Source organism: Cetorhinus maximus, chromosome 23, assembly GCF_964194155.1.
Source record: "Cetorhinus maximus chromosome 23, sCetMax3.hap1.1, whole genome shotgun sequence".
NCBI classification, from domain to species: Eukaryota; Metazoa; Chordata; class Chondrichthyes; order Lamniformes; family Cetorhinidae; genus Cetorhinus; species Cetorhinus maximus.
In genome coordinates, this window is record NC_135901.1 from 64,189,062 (window position 1) to 64,210,886 (window position 21,825).

At 41.7% G+C, this 21,825-nt stretch overlaps 1 protein-coding gene across 1 annotated transcript in view; it reads left to right on the forward strand.

Moving 5' to 3' along the window:
- The window catches only part of LOC144697683 (uncharacterized), a 672,764-nt gene that overhangs the window by 541,872 nt on the left and 109,067 nt on the right, over nucleotides 1-21,825 (forward strand). The gene's annotated exons all lie outside the window — the stretch shown is intronic.

The window sequence follows — 21,825 nt, forward strand, 5'->3', positions numbered from 1 at the left end:
CGTGTAATCCGATCCTTCTTGGAACCTTGTTCTCTCCAGAATTACATTTAATGTCACAGTCACTCACATGGGCCTGTATCCAGGTAAACATACTTATTAAATATAATTTAGACCTCCACTTCTGTTCCATCTTGAAATTAATTATCCGATTTAAGTATAATTGTTTACAAAACCTCTCATTCTTCACATGCCCATGTTGCTTTGCAGACTATCAGTATATCCACTCTCAGCACAGCTGCTTCTGGCATTGTCGTAATTATGAAAACCTTGCACGTTTATCTCAGTAACACAACCGCACACCATCCCACCCTTTCCTACCCACTCCTCCGTAATCCTTATCAACAAATTCATCAGGGCTTGCTGTCAGGGGGAGTTCTGAACAGGTCACATGCACCCTTCATCCTATTCTAAATTAAAGATAAAACCCAAACCATTAACAACTTTATAAAACTCATATTTGTAACAATTCATGTTAAAAACAATAGGGTTCCAAAAAGTACTTTATTCCTGTACTCAAATTTCCTTGCAATAATAGCGAAAATGCCACTTTCCATTCTGGCGGCTTGCTGTGCCTGCATGCAAAAGTTTTTTTTTCTCTTTACGTGCAGAGCCACAAGTATCCAAGCACTCACATTCTACAAAGTTCGCGCCTTGAAAAAGACAAAAAAAAACAGTCCTCATCCATTCTTAAGCCCAATGTGATTAACCTCACACTCCCACACATAACATTCGATCCGGCATCTCGCTGCCACACACTTCTCATGACGTTATCACTTGTATCGTCTCTGTGTCCTCCTCATAGCTTAGGTTTCCACGTAGTTTTGTGCGTTCAACAGAGACAGGTAAACTTCCCCGTCTCTTCGTCTAACTCATTCATGTAAATTGTAAATAGCTAGATTCTCAACTTGGACTCTTGCGGCGCTCCTCTAAACATTGTTTGCCAATCTGAACATGTATCATTTAAACCTACCCTCTACCTCCTGGCGATTAATCATTCCCCTATCTATTAAAATATGTCAAACCCAAAAAGATGAGAACAAATCTTGTTTAGTGTCATATTCCGTTGCACGTTATCGATTGCGTTTGGAAAGCCAAAAATGCTCCATCTACTGAGTCTCTGTGCAGCTTCCTGATACATTCTCAAAAAAGCTAACACTAAGAAATTTGTTAACCAAGCCTCCTCCTTCGCAAAATCATGTTGGCTTGTTCAAAACGCATAATGATTTTCGAAGCGCATTGTTCGAACTTCCCTCTTGATACATTTCAATATCTTCCCGGAGACTGATGTGAAGAAAGCTGGGTTGACGTTCCCAACACCCACCTGTTTTCCCTGTTTTCTTGAATAGTGGTGTTACATTTTTACGGTGCTACGTCTTTTTAAACAGATAATTTGCTGCGATTGCTCCCAAATCTAAGATTTAATTATCAAGAACATTACTTCCATTTTGTAACGTGTCAATTTATGAGCATGACACTACAGGAACTGTCTTCAGAACATAGAGGCAGTGCGGAGGTGGTGTAACAGATTTGGAAACGCATGAGGAACTTCAGTTAAGCAGCTTGCCGATAGAAGCTGGGGCTTCATTATTTCGATCAAGGAATCTTAATGGACGTTGCAATAAATGTGTTCCAAATTTATGTGTTATTGGTGGGGGTGGGGGGGGGGGGGGGGGGGGGGAGGTGGGCGGGGTGGGGGGGTGTGGGGTGTGGGGTGGGGGTACAGAGAGAAACATATTAAGTTTTTGAATGCTCACTAAATTTATAATTATCAAAAAGAGGATAATGTGGAAATATTTTTTCCTGGAACAGCAGATCGATATGACCTGGGGTGCATAGATCTGCTCAGTTGTTTGCTATTGGTGTTGCTGTTAAGACTAGCATTTCTTCCCCATCGCAAATTGCCATTAGGGACGTTATCCGCCTGCTTCCACAACTGCAGTCATTGAACTGCAGGAATTTTCACAGAATGTTATGGTGGGAGTGCCCGTACAGAATTTTGTCCCTGCTTCAATGACGAAATGACAATCTTTTTCCGTCACAAGACGATATACGCAATGGAAGAGAACATGCCACAGGCGGGGCTACAATGATTCTTCTGTCATTTGTCCCATTATGCAGCAGAAGTTGCCACTTTAGTAGCTGCGATCAGTTGGAGCTCCACCTGTTTCTACAGTGCATCCTACAGATGGCAGACACTGCTGACAGTGCAGCAATCGTGGAGGAACAGATGTATAAAGTAACATCTTGGCTCTGATTCCAACCAAATGGTTTGCTTTGAATTTTGCTGGTTTTGATAATTACTTTCAGAGCTGCACTTGTCCAGGTAAGTAAATAGTATTCCATCACACTCCTGACATTCTCCTTATATATTGTGTATTGAATTTGCTGGAACGGACGTTGGATTACTCGCAGCAGGATAACTAAGTGTGTCCTGCACTTGTAGGCACAGTATCAACTGACGAGTCTAGTTACGCTTCTGTGAAATGGCGATCCAGCTCTCCCTACCAATGACTCAGGATATTGGCAGCGAGGGATCAGACATGGTAATGCCTCTGAATGTGTAGGTGACAGAGTGATAACCATACTGCGTTAAACCTGTTGGTCACGGTCCAGGGACTGGTCCAACACTGCTGGCGTGGTGGTGTTGGAGAGGGTGATGTAGAAAGAGGAAATTGCCCTCTGAAGAAAAGGAGGACATACTGGAAATACAGGGATGGATTTTCCCCCATGCTTTGGTTCCCTCCTCAACTGTGGAATGCCTTGTTAATTAGCCATATCAATCAGGACTTGGCTTGTGTGCTACTTCAGTTATGTTGCCATAGACTTACTTTTACTGATGGTCAGTGAAGTTACCCATTCAGAATACTTTATGTGACCTTGTTACTCTCAATGCTTCTTACAAGTGAAGTTCAAAATTGCAGAGCACTTCTTCAGCTGAGGCCAGCTGTAGGTGGTGGCCGCCTGACGGATTACTTGCCCATGTTTGACCCGCTGTCATAATTGGAGATAGGTCAATATTGAAGACTCCTAGGGACAATCTGCATCACGGTATTCCTGCCTGTGCCAACTGTGGTTTGCCTACCCTCTTAATTAGAAAGGTCAAAAGGAAAATGGAGGATTATTTAATATTTTTGAAATATACCAGTTTTTGTGCAACACGACGTCAGGCTGCTGTTTGCCTAGCCCATGGGAGAGCTCTTGAGATTTGTTTCAAATACCCAAATGGTACTGAGGAGAATTTAACATGGCTGATTGGGCTGGTATCCCTTTACCATGTCCAAACCCTAGGTCGATATCAGAACCAACTGTTTTGCTTAATATTAAACAACCTCTCAAAGTTTGATAAAACTAAATGCCTTGCTCGGCCATTTCCTCGTTCAGTTAAGACTCTGCCGCATTCCTGTTGGTTTCAAGTCACACATAAGCAAGAACTGACAAAAAAGATAGTTGTCTTCTCTAAAGGGCAACACGTGAAATAGATAAGTTTTTACAACAAAGCAATAGATCCCTGTTTATTTAATTGGCAGAATTTCAGTTCCTCCACTGCTATGAAGATTGGGAGCTCATATTTCTGGATCATTGATCTAATTTTCAGGATTATTAGCTCAGTAACATAATGTTTTCACAACATGTGCAATCCGCTTTTTCAAAGAGCCCTTGATACTGGGGATGTAACTTTTTTTTAAAGCCAACACTGAGATTAATATCCGTCTGCTGTTTAGGAGAATTAGTATGACCAACAGCCCAGTGAAGATTCGATAGGGGTATTCAAAATTCGGTAGGGAAAAATGTCTTCTGCTCATGAAAGATCGGAGCGAAGAGGCCACAGATCAAAAGTCATTGAAAAGAGAAACATAAATGAAATAAGAGAGAAAAAGCAAACATCTTGCAGCGAATCGCTAGGGTTTGGAATGCCCTGCCAGAGAGTGCACTGGAGGAATGTTCAATCGCATTATTTGGAGGGAATCCTGATTGTTTCTAAAAAGGACGAATGGAGTGTTACTGGCATATGTCGGGAGCATGGCACGAATGAATTGTTCATTGGGAGAGCTGAGCAAGAAGGTTTGGCCAAATGGCCTCCTCCTGCGCTGTAACAATTCTGTGATTCTGTAGAGTTGCTTAAAATAATATAGAAATTTTCCATGATCTAGTTTAATAGACGGGCATAATCGTGCTACTGAATAGTCCACTCTTGACCTTGGGATATTCCCATCAGAGAGGAGCTCCAGAAAAAGCGAGAGTACATCAGGTTTTAATGTACACTTGAAGAACCCAGCAAGCATCACTATCTTTAGGAGAGAGAGAGAGAGACCAAGAGGGAGCAGGATGTATACAATATCTGTCATTCTATAGGAGCATATGTTTCCACCGATGTTACGACATCTTGACCTATCAGTAAGCATTGTGCGCTATAAACTGAACCTGGAAGCTATGCAGCTAAAAAATCACAGGAAGAAGAAAACCGTCAAGTTGATGAAGGGTAACAGCTCGGAATTCCCATGAACGTGGAAAACGAATAATATTGATTTAGATGTCTACTGCGACCCAATTATGTGAAAACGTACCAAGGAAAACACCGTAAACATCTGCGTAGCTGTCTAACCCAAAGAAAGCCAATCTAAGCTCAGAAAGGAGAGACCTCGCCACGTAGTTCACAGTTCTGTATGGATTGTGTGGCAGAGAAGTTTTGGGGAACTTGGAACATAGGGACATTGAACATCGGAGCAGGAATAGGGCATCTAGCCCTTCGAGCCTGGTCTGCCTTTCAACATAATCATGGATGATCTGGCTGTGATCTTAGCTCCACTTTCCTGCCTACCCACCTTCCCACCCCATCCCCCACCCCACCCCATCACCATCGACTCCCTTGCCTATCAAAAGTGTATCTGAGTCAGCCTTGAATAAATTTAAATTCCCATCCCCCACTAATGCAATTCCACAAACTAACGACCTTCTAGTGATAAAAAAAAAACAAATCTCCTCACTTCTTATTATTAAACTATTTCCCCTAGGTTTAGCCTCCCCTGCAAGAGGAACCATGCTCCGCTATCCACCTTATCAAGCACCTCAAGATATAATAACAACCAATAAGATCAGATCTCATTCTTCTAAACTCCAGTGGGGCTGGGCCCAACCTGTTCAACTATTTATATGAGGTAAGCTCTGCATCCCAGGAATGAGCGGCGTTAAACTTCCATTTTGGAAGGATGACCCCTGTAACTGAGGATTCCAGTAGGCTTTGGTGCATGGCATTTATAAAGAATGTGCTTGACAACAAGTATCGCCCAGAACCTGTGGATTTTTTAAAAATAGCTTTTACAATCACAACATTATAATTCGTTGATGGATGGAACCCAGAGCGTGGTGATACGTGGATTATCATCGGTCTGACAGAATGTTCCAAGTACATTTCCGAGAGTTTTGTCTTAGGCCTCATATTCTCAGAACTTTGATAAATGACATGTAATTGGAGATCAAAGGAGCAATTGCATTTTTGCAGCAGGAATATTTGCAGATGAAACCAACCTAATGAAGGTGATAAACTGAAAAGATGAAGAAGAGAATGTACAATAGGTATTAACTATGCCAAAATTTGGCATGAAGTTGTAAAATGACATCCGATGTAAGCATGTTCCTCGTGGAGACGAAGAAACCGAAAGAACCAATTCAACTAATGGCTAGAATGGAAAACAAATCAATAAAGGGAGTTTTATATTATAATGTTTACTTAACAATTAATTCCATGTGAACATAAATTAAACATGAATTAACTGACAAATTGCAGTTAATATAAACTATATATTACACTAAAACGGCAGGCAATACATGGATAAATATCAGGAATTTACTTGAACACCTTCGGTCTGTTCGCAAGTATGACCCAGACCTCCCTGTCGCTTGACATTTCAACACACCACCCTGCTCTCGTGCCTACATGTCCGTCCTTGGCCTGCTGCAATGTTCCAGTGAAGCTCAACGCAAACTGGAGGAACAGCATCTCATCTTCCGACTAGGCACTTTAGAGCCTTCTGGACTTAACATTGAGTTCAACAACTTCAGATCATGAACTCCCTCCTCCATCTCCACCCCCTTTCCGATCCCCCTTTTCCCAATAATTAATACATTTTTTAGAACAATATGCTTCTTTCTGTTCCCTCCTATTTTAAAATTAATTTCGATCTATTGTTTCATCTCCACCTTTTAGCCCATTTCGATCCCTTCCACCCACCCTACCCCCACCAGGGCCATCTGCCACTAGGTTGCTTCCCTGTATTTCCCCATTAGCACATCTTTTATATAATATCACCATCGTCAACACCCCTTTGTCCTTTTGTCTATGACATCTTTGGCAGTCTCTTCTTGCACTCCACCTATTACTGGCCCCTTATCGAGCTTTCCTGTCCCACCCCCTTCTACCAGCTTATATTTCTTCTCATTTCTATATGTCTTAGTTCTGATGAAGGATCATAAGGTCTCGAAAAGTCAACTGTATCCCTCTCCACAGATGCTGTCAGACCTGCTGAGTTTTTCAAGGTATTTTTGTTTTTGTTCATGAATTTAATTGGCTGGCCACATAGCACCAATTTCATCCACAAACTGCTGTAAAATCCTGAACATTCTCAGGTACAGTTCCAGCTGATTTTCCAGTACCGCCAAACCACTGAAGCTCATGCGATAGCAGATTGCAACCAAGCCGAATTCCGCAGGCACTGTCTTCACCAAAATGACACACATCTGCAAAATCTTCACAGCTCTACTTACGACTGGTTCATTGGCATCAATTCACCAGAAACATCATAATCCAAACCCTCAATAGCAGCCCTTTGCATTTGTATGGAAGGTTCTGTTCAATTAGCTCCTTCACAACTTATAGAAGCATTGGAAATGATCTTAGCTTCCCATGTCCCTGCTCCTTGATCCAGATTTCCTCGTACTTCTTGCTCTGTAACGTTGGATCATTGGAGCTTGGTTGGCTCTGTGTAGTTTCCCTGATTGCGACCATCTTCAGTTTCTTTTCCTCTTCTGCTTTCAGTTTTAATTTCCCTGGAGCACAGATGGTTCAATTGCCTTTCAGTTAGGATGCGACCAAAGCCACCACCCACCCCCCACCGCCCCCTCCCCCACCACCAGAACACTCCCCACAAAAATATGATTTGAAACCACAATTTACTTCAGAATGTAGCGAAATGGGAAATGATCCACGTGGAGAAGATAAACAGAGGATCGGAGGATCTCTGAGAATGAGAGAAAAATGCATAGAAATGAAACAATTCCCAGAGCTCCTTATGACAACTAAATTAAGCTGCCGCCAACAATGAGCAAATCAAACCTGAAACTGGAATTTATTGAGTTGTAAATATTGAGTCGATATGCTGAGGTAATACAGTCGCTTTCTAAATCACAAGCACCACTGCACTTAGCTTAGCCTGTGCAGTTTTGCACAACATAGGATATTGCAATCGTCGAATGGACATGGAGGAGAGGAACAAGATCACTTCGAATGCATGGATTGAACTGGAACGATCATACAATTTGTGCTATTTCTCTTTGGAAAGGACAAGGAGGAAATGTGATGTCAATGTTGTTTATATTTGCAAGGTTCTAAGCGAGTCATATGATCAAGAGCAAGGGAACTCATTTGACATTGTCCAGAAAGGTAGAAACAGACCAAACAACTTGTGCTTGACGGAGGCAAATTAGAAAGCAAATTGCTGAAACAATAAATCATTCAGTCTTCGACCACTCTATCTGTAGGTATTGCGCAAACTGTTGATATCGATTCGGTCAATGTAAATTAGGTAACTTGATTCGTTGCGTAACATTTTGAAATTCAAGATCTGAGCAATTTGGAGGCATAATACGTGTGAAGCGCAGGATTGTATGTGGGGCAAAGTCAACTTTGGTTCTATCATTCCTATATATCAGTTAATTACCAGCATGATAGAAATACACTTAGGCAGTAGAAAGTAGTGGTTAGTAAATACAAAGTTTATTTTAATTTGATACGGTTACTTTTGACCTACAGATGTTTATTGCACATGTTCCTTGTTGAATTAAATTGAAGTTGACTGAATACAGTGGGGACGTCGTCCTAATTTACCAATTGAAATTTGCAAAAAGATGAACTAGGTGGTGTTTTGTCTTTGGTCCTCCAACAGTTCCACTGTTGCTATGTTTGTGAATAAAGGGCTGTGGGCGGTGCCTAATGCGCCAAGAACAGCATGTGTACAGAGTATATTTCCATTTAAGAATGTCTCATACTCTCAAGAACTAATCCATGCACAGGAGGGATATCAAACTCTCTTTATTAAGAAAGCCACACTTGATACACAATGATGCACTACAGATAGGATGGTCTGCCTCTGGCATTGATATAAAGGCATTCCAGTAACGAGAAGCTATTGGGAATGTACCAGGCCTGAGACTGCAATGGGAAGAGACATGCAAATTTGTTCAGAATAAGTTGAAACACTGAACTGCTGCTGCGTACCTGCACATTATTCTATTTACATAGTCATACAGGATCACACAACGAGTGACTCTGTATCCAGGAGGGACAACCGTGTTTGGCACTGAGAAGAAGAAAAATGTCCAAACAAAGCTATGCAATTCATGTTGGATTTTACTTTATTGAAATGATTTAAGAATTAGTCTCAATGGATGTTTCGCACCATTCTTGAGCTCCTCTCTGAATTTCCTCTGTGTTCCAGCATAAATAAACGGGTTGACACAGGAACTCAAAAGCTGAAGCATGAATCCACTTTCCTCGAGAATAAAATTTGATTCACTGAAATTTGAGCCAGAGAAATAAGTAAGTCTGGCAATTCAGACATAGAGAAATGTCATAAAAAATACTGAGTACAATAGAATGAAACTGCCCGAGATGGCAAAGAGTAAAGCAATGGACTTTCTTCGGCTCTCCATTTCTGGGTCGCTGTGATTGTTTCCATGGGCACGGAGCCTCCTGCGGGCTCCATTGGCTGCTAGGATATGTCTGACAGTCAAAATATTGAGCAGTAAAATCAGAATGATTGGCAGACAAGGGGTTAAAATGCGGTGGAACCAATCGTACCCGGCCCATGCAGTTGAGGTATAAAATGTTTTTTTTACGCTACAGCGCCTGGGTATATGTTTAACTACATACAAAGGTTCATATATAAAATACAGGAATGAGTTTATTAAACAACTCAGTGTACATACGATTGCTATGACCCACATCGCAATTTTCTGGGTACAATATCTTATTTTCTGCTTCTGGCAACAAATGGCCATAAATCTGTCAAAGGTGAAAGCGACGGTTAACCAGACAGAACTATAAATTGATGCATAGATTAAGACAGACCGGACACTGCATACTGGTGTGATGGACAGGAAACTAAATGGGAAGTAAAGGCGAGCAACCCGGTTGAGAATCACAGCGGTGATAATTACTAAAAGTTCCGTCACCGCCATGGACACCAGGTAGTAAGTGATGCATCTGGAGAGGCCGCATCTTCTTCGGGACATGATCACGATCACTGAAAAGTTAGCTGCAACAGAGGGAAAGAAACAGAGGGAGTCAATGATATTGTATGAGCTAGTGAGAATGTAAGTGACCAGGCTGGTCTAATGCCCAGAAAGTTCAGCCATTTTTACAGTATTATATGTGCAACTTACAAAAATTGACTTGTTATATTGGGTTGGAAGTTCTCACTTCCAGCATGGACAATGATTTTCTCTATAAATATTTACCCTCACTCGAATTGGATATTACAATCTCGTTGGTATGTTCAAGCCAGGCATTCAAGAGGGCATTAGATGACTATTTGAGTGGAAGTAACGTGCAGGTTTAGGAGGAAATGGCAGAGCCTTGGCACGAGGTCAAAATGCTCATTTACAGAGCCGGTGCCGACACGACTGGACAAATGTGCTCCTTCTGTGCCATTAAGATTCTGTGATTCTGTGAAAGCATAATGTAGATAAATAAGTAAAATACAACACATTTAAGCCGACTTTGGAAACGGATAGAAAGGAGAGAAAAAAACTAGACAAATGCATTGTAGGTGGCATTTAATTGCATGTAAATTTAGATTGATGCAACGATCAACGAAACGTTTTGAACTAATTAGGTAATAAGGAAAATTTACTAAAAGCTGGATACATCCTTAAGCTCCCTCATTCGGCAGTTGTTTTCACTTTTGGAAAATTGTTCTGTTAAGCTTTTCGAATCTATTCTCAGACAGAGGGAAACAAATGGACGGAGGGCTGTTGGTAAGGACGCTGTGTCCAGTCCAAGGTCTTCCCCTGATGATTAGCTGGGGCGCTATTTTTCCACCTGTCCCCTGGAACCCTTACATGATGCAGTCTCCTTCCGAGATGGTTCCTCATAACTGCGTTAAGATGTCAGGGAAACTAACTGGTTTGACTGCACAGTAGGCAATAAACACTAAGTCCTTCTTTCACACAGATACTAACAGTTATCGGGCCTCAATCAACGCGAGGATTTGAGCGAAGACGGGAACCGTCTGGGGCATCGCCTGGCGATAGGGGCTGAAGGAAATCCCGGGTTAGCAGTGATCACTGTTGAAATGACAGCAGCAATATTGTGGAATGGGAGCTAGGCTGATCGAATTAAAGTTAGGGACTGACATTTTGTGAGTTTGGTGTAAATGCAGATTCATTCACACAACAGCTGCTTGTCACTCTGTTCATATTTTTGTCACATTAACTCATGACGTCCTTTCAAACATCAATCATTAAATTCAATTATGCATTTCTTTGCTATTGAAACATCTAAATATGTGATTCTTGTGTCGAAACCATCTTGGCACTGTCAATTAGACAATAGACTTTCCCCATGTACCCCGTTGTAACAACTTTGTCAATTTGCCACATTAACATGCCCATGAAATAATTTACATGGAATTTTTTACATGGAATAATTTACATGAATTTACATGAAATAATGTACGTTTACATTCTGACAAAAATGCGAGATTTCACCCGGAATAACAGTATCAATAACACGTTAGATCTTTATGTTTTGGTTGATAACAGTTTCATATTCCACACACAGTGACTGTCAAGGATGCAATGAGATTTCGCTTTACAGTATGTTAGCAGTGTGGCAATTCACCAAAAGTCGAGGTGTCAATGATGCAGAAGAGATGCATTAGTTGGAGGCGGTGGTGTCTTGCTAATATCACTGGACTAGTAATCTAGAGGCTCAGGCGATTGCTCTGCCTTCATTAAACATAGTTATTGCTTCATGGGTTATTTTGTTGGTCTGGAAATGGGGTGAGGGTTGAGGAGGTTGCAATGTATCACTGTCATGCCATTTCTATGGAAGTTAACTTAACAGCTTTAGTATTTTTGAGCTACTGCAGGTAGTGCTCTATTTAATACATGTTACCTTTGCCATCTCTGCTGTTGATGTTACTGTTCTCTGCTGTGGTAATATCAAAATTATTAAGGAGGAAGAAGAAATGAGCATTCTGGAAGTCATTGCCATTATAGGTGTTCACACGCTAACATAGCAGCTGCTGGAATTTAAATTCATTGATTGAAACTCTGCAATTAAAAGCCAGTGTCGGTAATAATGGCATGAAACCATTGTCGATTGTCATTGAAAGAAAAACAACTGGAACACTAATGTCCTTCAGGAAAGAAAACCTGTCGTTCTTACTTGACCTGTCCTACGTGCGATTACAGGCCAACAGGAAGGTGGCTGACACTTATCTGCAACCTGGAATGACCTACAAAGGCACTCTGTTCAAGGGCAATTAGGGATGGGCAACAAATGTTGAACATAGTTCCCAAGGAGAGTTACAACAGAAGTAAAAGCAGTGTTATCGCTAACTGCAGTACTTTACCTGGAACTCCGATTGCTGCAAGAAGCGTATAGTAAACGGCAAACACCACGCCTTTCGGTAATCCGTGCATTTCTGTCAGAGAACCGGAGGGCGCTCTGCACTACTTTAGAAAATTGTGACATTTATACCCGATGTCAGGATCCAAGGAGGTAATTAAATGGGTACCTTAATTACGCTAATTGAAACAAACAGATCAGTCATGATGCAATCAGACTGGTGTTTGTTTTGGTGTAATGGACTGTTTTCTTTAAAAAGTAAATTTAAAGGTTCTGAAGTGAAATAGCCAAATATTACAACAAATTGCAATTCTTACTTGTCAAACAGCACGGTTCAGTTCAGCTGTTTTCAATATAGATCCTTCTCGTTCAGCCCTCTCACATTCAGTGTTAACTGGTAAAACACAGTAACAGTCATTTTGCCCAGGCCCAGTTTCACTGGTCCAGTTTAGCACGATTGATTGATCAAGGTCAGTACAGCTACATTCAGTGACGACAAGTCCAGGTGAGCAGTTAAGTTGAGTCTTTGGCCAGGTTCGCAGGATTATACACACTGCCGGAAGGTTCAGTCGGAATAAAGTGAATGGATCAAGTCAGAACAGCAGCGTTTACTTTGAGAAGGGTCAGGTCAGCAATTCCACAGCCGTGTTCACAGGCTCGTTTTGTCACTCTTACGTTCACTATGGGTAATTCCAAATCAGCAGGCATAATGACTGTGCCTATTGTATTAATTCTACACGTTTGTATTTGATGTGCAGAGGGAAATGTTTGTTCAGCAAACACTCAGTGCCCACATCTGTAGTTCAGCACACTTACAAGTTGAGTCCTGTTCACCAGGGCTCCATGCACTGTCGACTGTCCTAGCTCATCACGCTTACATTCAGTCTGCACAGGCTCAGTTCATCATATTTGATGCCAGCGTGGATAACTGCACATCGACACGGTAACGTGTCAAATCTACCGGGCCAATTCATCAAGTTTAGATTCATTGTGATTTAATATTATTTTTGTAAAAGCGGACAACGCTACATTTTTCCACATCACACACCATCTGCCGAATATTTTTCCATGCACTTAACCTATCGATATCAATTTGCGACCCCCTTACAACTTACTTTCCTCCCCACCTTTGTATCGTTTGAAATTTTGGCTAAAGAACAGTTATCAAAGCCATGAATATATACCGGAAGTATTTGAAGACCCAGGGCTCACTCCTATGGCAATCTACTCCTCACAGTTCACCAAGTTGTTAGTTACCCTTTCACCCTGTTTCCCGGTCTATTATTAGTTAATCAACCTTCTAATCCGACCAATATTTTATCAAATATGCTAGGAGCTTTTATCATGTAAAGTGAGATTATATGTAACAGAATGCTTTTTGGAACTCCAAATGCAGATAGTCATTTGGCAGGATAAAACTTGAGCACTGCTGAACAAAGAGACCAATCGAAGCTTATCGATTGCACTCATCAGGACTCTTCGCAAGAATACCGATATGAGGGGAAAAACAACATTTTCTGTCTTGTGAGGAGAGAGTGCTGATTGGTCGCCAAGTGGACTCTGATTGGTAGGGGCGCTGCCATGGCGAATGGACCAGTTGATGGTGACTGACAGTTAACTGGCAAGAATTGTTTGAAATATAAAACTGATAGATTGACCCTGATTGGTCAGGGCATTCTCTGAGGAAGGTGTCAGCGAATGGCCGCCTCTTGTTTTGCTTATTGCTGAAACAGGCACAATGTTTCAACAGCGGCTGAGACCTGCTGTTTGATACGATTTGTTTCAATTTCTTGTCCCCATTTTGACCAGAGAGTTCTTCCTATTCTAGGGATGTTTTGGTTCCTTAAGCTTTAAGAACACATGCAAGATGCATGTTAAAATATCTGCCATTTTCCTGTTTCCCATTATTGATTCCCTGTTTCACCTGCTAAAGTGCCAAAATTCAATTCCACTATTATCACGTTTTAGGAAATATTACTGCCCTGTTATATGTATGTATTTGTGTATGTGTCCATCCATCCATCCATCCATCCATCCATCCATCCATCCATCCATCCATCCATCCATCCATCCATCCATCCATCCATCCATCCATCCATCCATCCATCCATCCATCCATCCATCCATCCATCCATCCATCCATCCATCCATCCATCCATCTATCTATCTATCTATCTATCTATCTATCTATCTATCTATCTATCTATCTATCTATCTATCTATCTATCTATCTATCTATCTATCTATCTATCTATCTATCTATCTATCTATCTATCTATCTATCTATCTATCTATCTATCTATCTATCTATCTATCTATCTATCTATCTATCTATCTATCTATCTATCTATCTATCTATCTATCTATCTATCTATCTATCTATCTATCTATCTATCTATCTATCTATCTATCTATCTATCTATCTATCTATCTATCTATCTATCTATCTATCTATCTATCTATCTATCTATCTATCTATCTATCTATCTATCTATCTATCTATCTATCTATCTATCTATCTATCTATCTATCTATCTATCTATCTATCTATCTATCTATCTATCTATCTATCTATCTATCTATCTATCTATCTATCTATCTATCTATCTATCTATCTATCTATCTATCTATCTATCTATCTATCTATCTATCTATCTATCTATCTATCTATCTATCTATCTATCTATCTATCTATCTATCTATCTATCTATCTATCTATCTATCTATCTATCTATCTATCTATCTATCTATCTAGTTATCCATCTATCCATATATCTCTCGGTATGCCTCTCTCTCTATCTATTTGTCCATCTATCTGTCTATCTGTCTGTTTGCATGCCCATTTGTCAGCCCATCCATTAGCCTATCTATATACCTGCCTGCCTGGTTGACTCTCTGTCTTTCTGCATGCCTCTGTGTTTGTTTGTTTTTTTCTGTTTATTGTGTTATTTATTTATTTTTCATGCGATTTGAGCATTGCTGGCAAGAGCACCACTCCGTGGCCAACTCTGATTTTTCCTATCATGCCAGCGTTCTGGCTGTGCTTTTCACCTTCATTGGCGCTTCCATTGTTCACGAATAGGAGTGCATAGCCTCTTGTATTCGTGCCAGATGTTGTTACACTTCCCGCTGCAGCAACTGCATCTGCGGCCTTGCTGATGACTCTAGAGACATGTCGTCTGTCTGAAGCTGAGCTTAAGCCAGCAGCCTTCCGAGTGTGAGTGGCCTCAACTGTCACTGCCCCTCTCAGTGCTTGAGTGAGTCTGCCCTTGGCTCTCGAGATTGTGACCCTGCTACTGCAGTCATTCCACCCACCACCAAACTGACTGTACCTGCTCTGCTGGATGGAAGTGGGGTTGTGACGTACACCCTGTGAGATCTCTTTCTCTTCCTGAGTGTTGGAGGAATGTTTTCTAGTCAACGCAGTCTGGCTGCTCTCTTTCATGCTCTCAAAGAGAAAGAAGAGAGATGAGAGAACAACAATTCCCTCTGACTACTCATCATTTGGAGCTCTGTATGACCAGCGGAGCTCACGTGGGCATGAAGTATTATACTCCATCCTTTACGGTATTCGTTACTCAGGGGTTTCACACCCGCCTCCATCATGAGTGAATACCCACCCTGCTTCCTTGGCTTCCAGCTCCAAAGCCTCTCTCTCCCCGCTTTGTGGGTGGCCATGCCTGGCACACCACATTCAGTTCTTGCCGTGTCCTATTTGTTTTGAGCTACCTTTTCCTGCAGGCATGTAGCCTCCTATTCGTGAACACCCATCAAAAACTAATTAAATGATGAAAATGGTGGATAACTAACTTCCCATCATGGTGCCAATGGCGTGGCTCCTGCATTTCCATATTCAGCGCTGTGCAAGAATCACCAAAGCCTCACTAGTGGCTTTCACAGAGAGGCTAACAGTCCTCTGGCAGCCGATGTTGATATCTGGGAATCATTTGAATGGGCAGCCCCTTCATTTTTCCTCGGATTTATGGTTGAAGGTTTATTACTATTCAATTACCTTGAAAGCAAGCTTCGGCCCATTGATCCTCTTTCAGCATTGCAGCCACGTAGGTACGTGGGACCGGCACACAGCTTCTCACGTCCTTCACTATCGCCACCGTGCTCAGTTTGGCGAAGCAATCTCCTGCTGCTGTCCCCAGGTTAACATAACATTCCTCTGTGTCTGATGGCCTGATAGAGCACGACCAAGGGCGCATCAGTGAGCACAGGGCGCAAGCCTTCCTTTACCATCTTCCAGGACGCTATCAGTGGCAGTTTTGTCGACGCTGCTGCCTTTGAAAGTCCTGTGGCCTACACTTAAACATGGAGCGCGCCTTGCCTTCGACGGTAATTCCAGCCACAAGCGAGGCTTAACTGCCCGGGTCCCCCACATTGCAGGCCTTAATTAAGTAGCCCTGAGAAGATCACGTTCCCACTTCTACGCCTGCGGCTCCCCTTTGTGGCCACCGACAAAACCCCGGCCATCACAACATGAAGCGCCCTTTCTCGGCAGGGGACTGGGTAATTGTGATTTCGATCAAATTTCGCTTTCGCTTTTGTGCTCCTCATTGAACAGTATCAGACAAAGTGAATATTTCTAGAAGTGAAAAATCAGATTCCATGTTTAAATGTACTTCTGAAGTCTTTACTTGCGATTTTCTGAATCTGTATTTATCTTTTAACTCAGTCGTTAGATTACAATGCGTTTCAATAACGCAAAAATACTCCCCTTGGTGCCAGGCGCATTCTGAGTTAAATGGCTTTCCATTTTAATTTCCAAAAATCTAATCCAGTCTCTTGAGAATTGATCATGCATTGCACGGTATAAAATGTGCCACTCGCCAGCACTATCGAGTGCCAGTGTTCAAGTTATCCTTTGTGTTTGGAGATGAATCTTGGAAAAGCAATACAGAGTGCCCAGAGGTCAGCCAGAAGATTGGGGGAAACAAGGAAACCAGCAAACGTTGAAAATAATAACGTGATCAAGTTCGATCATTTATAATATTACATTTAACTATCAAGAAATGTACGCAAGAGAAAAGAATGAAGACATCTACAATCATCTAAAATTAAAATGCTAAGCTAAAGTAAGTGCTGCATTCCGCGTGAACCAGACTGACTCAATAACAAAGGAATGCAAGGAAATGACAGAAAACTGGAACAGATATTTTGCGTCTGCCATCACAGTAGAGGAGACTCTTAATCTAAGAAATTCATGGAGAAAAGTTGAAGGTGCAACTTCAGCAATCACTGCCACTGGAGAAAAAGAACTAAGAAAAGGGACGGGGATGGATGATCCACAAAAGCGGCTTGAGTTCAGCTAAGTGAGACACGAAAGCGGCGATTCTTCGAACGACCAGAGTGTCCAGAAAAAGGGCGATTATTCAGCGAGCCAAGAGGTCATAAGGAAGGCGAGCTTTCAGCGAGTAGCGGGACCAAGAAGCGATGTGAGTTGAACTAGCAGAGCGGCCAGAATTGCGGCGGGAACATTGCAGTGCTGGAGAAAGAGACTGTCCAGGGATGGTCAGTACAGCATCTACTTGGTTAGAGCAAGGTAACAAAAAAATAAAGGTACAATTACATTGTTCAATGAGACACAAAATAGTGGGAAGGGTGTATCGGAATGAATTATCAAGGAATTTATAGGGCAGATATAAAAGTGAACTTTAACCATCTAAATATATGCTGGGATAGTAGTAGCGTTAATTAAACTGGGTTTGGGGGGGAGGGGGTTTGGTGTGGGATGAGGGGGGTGGTGCAATAATTTCTAGACTGTTTTGAGGTATTATTTTAGGCGGCATTCGTTTCCGCTGCGTTCAGGACTGTGGTGCTGCTTGACGTGGTTGTTGGAAATGAGGTGGGCCAATTGGATCAAGTGTCAGTGGGAGAACGTTTAGGGGAGAGTGTTCACTGTATCATAAGGTTTCGGCTGACTTTCGAAACGGATAAAGAATAATCCAGAGTAAAAATAATTAACTGGGGGAAAGCCAGCTTCAATCGGGTAAGCAGTGATTTGAGCGGTATAAGTTGGAGCCAAAGGTTGTCGGGCGAAACGCTAACTGAACAATGGGATACCTTCAAGGATGAGTATTTCGGGTACAGTGAAGGTACAGTCCATCAAATGGGAAGTTCGTCAAGAAAGGCATAACTCCGTGGAGGAAAGAAATAGATATAAATTAAGATGAAAATAAAACGTGTGCCTATGGCAGATGTCAGGAAGAAAATCATTGAGAACAAGGCTGAATATAGAATATATGAAATTGGAGACGCTTATTTTTTATGCACTGCGGAATCGTAGGTAACTTCAGGAAGTGAGGATAAACGACTGTGTTGCAGGTGCGGAGATGGATGTTTGAAGTGATAAGGAAGGAAAGGATCAGAAGCCATCATGTCAGAGGTCACTGAGGATTCTGGAGGAATCGGAGAAAAAAGGAAAGAGGATACTGAATTCACATGATCAGCGTTGAAATTGTGCAGTCACGTTGGGCAAGAGGACACATGGTGAGCTTAGTGATGTTGGTTGGATTGTGGGGAACAAAGGGAAAATGAGTGACCAAGATCAGATGGAAAGATACAGCTGTGAGAGACATAAGGGCAGTTGCAGTGGAAGAGAAGTGGGTGACTACATGGAGAGGAAGAATAAGAATGAATAATGGTGATAATAATACTAATAATAATAAGAAGAATAAGAAGAAGAAGAAGAAGAAGAAGAAGAAGAAGAAGAGCAAGAAGACGACAATGATGAGGATGATGATGTTGATGATAATGCTGATGCTCAGGATAATGATGATGATAGCGATGCTGATGATGATGGTGATGTTGATGTGGGTGAGGAAAATAATAATGATGACGATGATGTGTATGAGGATGCTGAATATGATGGTGCTGATGATGATTTGGATGACGATACTAAGGATGATTATCATGATGATGGACACTTAAGGAATAAAAAAATACAGGGTTACGGGGATAGAATGGGGAGAATAAACTGATGGGATTGCTCTGCGTAGGGCCAGCATAGACCGAATGGGCGGATTGCCCCCTGTGCATTTTACTGACTTTAGTGAACCCAGATGCAGCAACATATGGCAATTATATCCCTCCCTAGGTAAGGAGAACAAAGCTGAATGGAGTACCGCAAACACATTGTTAACAACGCCTTCCATAAAAGCAGTTTAATGTCCGTACTCTCGTTATCCCAGCCGCCAGCAATAAAGTTGCCAAATCTGTTGTTTTAGTTTTAGTGTTTAACCGACTTCACTGAGGAAAAACCACTGACACATTATCCTCTTGCAAATTTAACCATCTGTTTCTTTCTGTAACAATTAACATGAAACAGAAGAAATATAAATGCAATTTGACACGTCAAAATAATTCCATGTTCATCAGCGAGCTGAAAACAGAATCACCAGTAATAGATGTAGTTCTTCATGAAGAGATTAAAGCTGAACTAACCTATTGCGCCATTATCATTTTCTTACAGAAGCGTCAGAGCACGAATCGAGCTGGAAACAATCCTGTGATAATTGACTAATAGCATAGGGAGAGTTTTCATCACTCGGGAACATCAAGGAAAGAGAGGGAATGCGAGTGGTAAAAACAGAGTTAGGGACACAGACGGAATGACAGTGATTGGACGAAAGTGAGAGAGAGGCACAGGCAGATAAGACACAAATACACCCACTGAGACACAGACAGACAGAGACTGGAAGCTGTAGCTAGATTTCATAATTCCGTCCATTTGTTTATTTATACTGACTGACAGAAAACCAGAATTACATTTAGATAGCGCCGTTCATTAACTCAGAAATTCAAATTGCTGAACAGCTAAGGAAGCACTTTTGAAGTGTAATCACTGTTGTAATCTAATGATCGAGTTATGGAAAAAACACAGAATCGACAGGTGCCTAAAGAAGCCTCAGGAATTATTTACAAGTATGGAATCTTTCTTTCCATATCATCTCTTTGCCTGATGCAGATCCAACAGTTGTTATGGCTTCTTGAGTTCTCAGATGCTGCTCAATTGCAATTTCACTCGTTTAATGTTCCCAAAAAGTGTGTCTAAAAGAGTCGAGTCTCTAAACCGTCTTCAACAAACAAAATACTAGAAAGTTGTACATTCTCTTTATGTTCTACAAACAATTCACGTCGCTCTTTAAGAAGTCATATAATCGCAAATACGATCCCCTGAATGGAACAGTTAGTCTCTCAGAAGGTTAGGGGACTGGGTGAATTCCTTCCCGTAGACTGAGCAGGCGATGACCTCGCTACTGTGTGAACTCACCAATGGAGCCTCAGGTCGGGCAGCGACCTGAAATTATCACAAGATGTATAACATAACCTTGTCTGCAGCATTACCAGGGCGATTGCACATTTCCCGCGCGGGCTTTAAACCAAAAGTTCTTATTTCACAGCTGCCACAGGGATTGGGTCGCGTTCAAAGCAGCAAGATTAAAAGCAAAAGGGGACCCCGAACCGATAGACACAGGGTCGCATGCGCGGCCGACTGAGCTAGGCAGGGATATGGGAAAGCTGGTCCACATACGAACATACATGGAAACAACTGTTGCTTTCCACCTGGAGCCGCAGATTGTTCTGAATTTCAAAGTATGGAAGGTAATCGACAACAAAAGCCCCAAGGTCGCAATGCATTCCTCTCAATCATCAATAACATCGTTCACATCTTCCATTTATTAGCTGAAACTCCTTCCAAACGTTGCAAATTCCTCTTGCATCTTTGATCCTGACATTTTTGTCTGTAACCTTTTAAGCTGAGGCTTCACAACTATTGCGAATAAAGTTTATGATCGTAAAAATGTATTCGCCCCCTCGGAAACTGAACGAATTTGACATTCACAGAGGAGCACACACATACATATACACCGCGGGTGACAGAGGGCAAGGGATTATTTCTAAGGAGAGACAAGCACACAGAAAGCAAGCTTGACCAAGAACTTTATTTTCCAGCTCCAAATGTAATTTTCGTGAATGAACAGAACAGGCTGATGGTAACAGTGCTCTCTGGACACGGTGAGCTCCAGGGATGGATTTGCACCATTAATGTGTCGCTCAATTGGTACCGTGACAAATCTCGTGCTGGAAATGACAAGGAGACACATTGAATTTGCTCCGTGTTTATGTTTCAAAAGAGCCAATTCCAAGGTACGAGAGTATATCAATCTGGATTGTTTATAAAATGGCAGAATTATTGTAAAAGAAGCAGCAGTAGTGTTCGAAAAACTGAAATTATAGATAGTTACCACATAGGAAGAGGCCATTCGGCCCTTTGTCCTGCTTTCAAAGAGCAGATCTGATTGTTTGGTCGATAAGGAGTAATATTTGTGCCAGTGCAAACAGGAGGCAGCAAAATATATCCTTCTCCCACTCATATTTTGCCCGGCAGCACCATCTCTATTGCCAGTGCTCTACAACCAGCAACACTCTCTCCTTCTTTCATTTCTTCACTCCGCGACTGTGTTTGTTCTTGACCTGTTCCCAATGTGACATTTTTTGCTCCGAGGCAAAACTCCATCTCCCCTTCCACTGACTCTGGTGCAAAAGTTAAATGTTTTCAATCAATAAATTCGCAACACTCATTTTTAACCATTTCACAAGATCAATAAATCTTCATTCCCTGACCAAGAATCCAACACCACCTGAGGCCCCATAAGCACCGAATCCTAACCACTGGGCCACTAGTAATGCTGTTAAGTCTTCTTCCGGTGTGGTTTATCAACGCAGCTTTTACAATTTAAAAAAATATTTCAGATCTGTTATACCACAAAACTGCATGTGTAGATTCAACACAAACCAATTCTTCAGCCAACGATAGATCTCCCTTCTTCACGTTGAAATCCAGAGTGAAAGTTCGAGCAAGTTCAAAGCTGAACAACGTGCATAAGACTGGAAGGAAAGTGTTACTGTGGATAATCGGCACTGTGCACATTCCTGTAATCAGTATCTGGGAGAATCAGGAAGGTGAG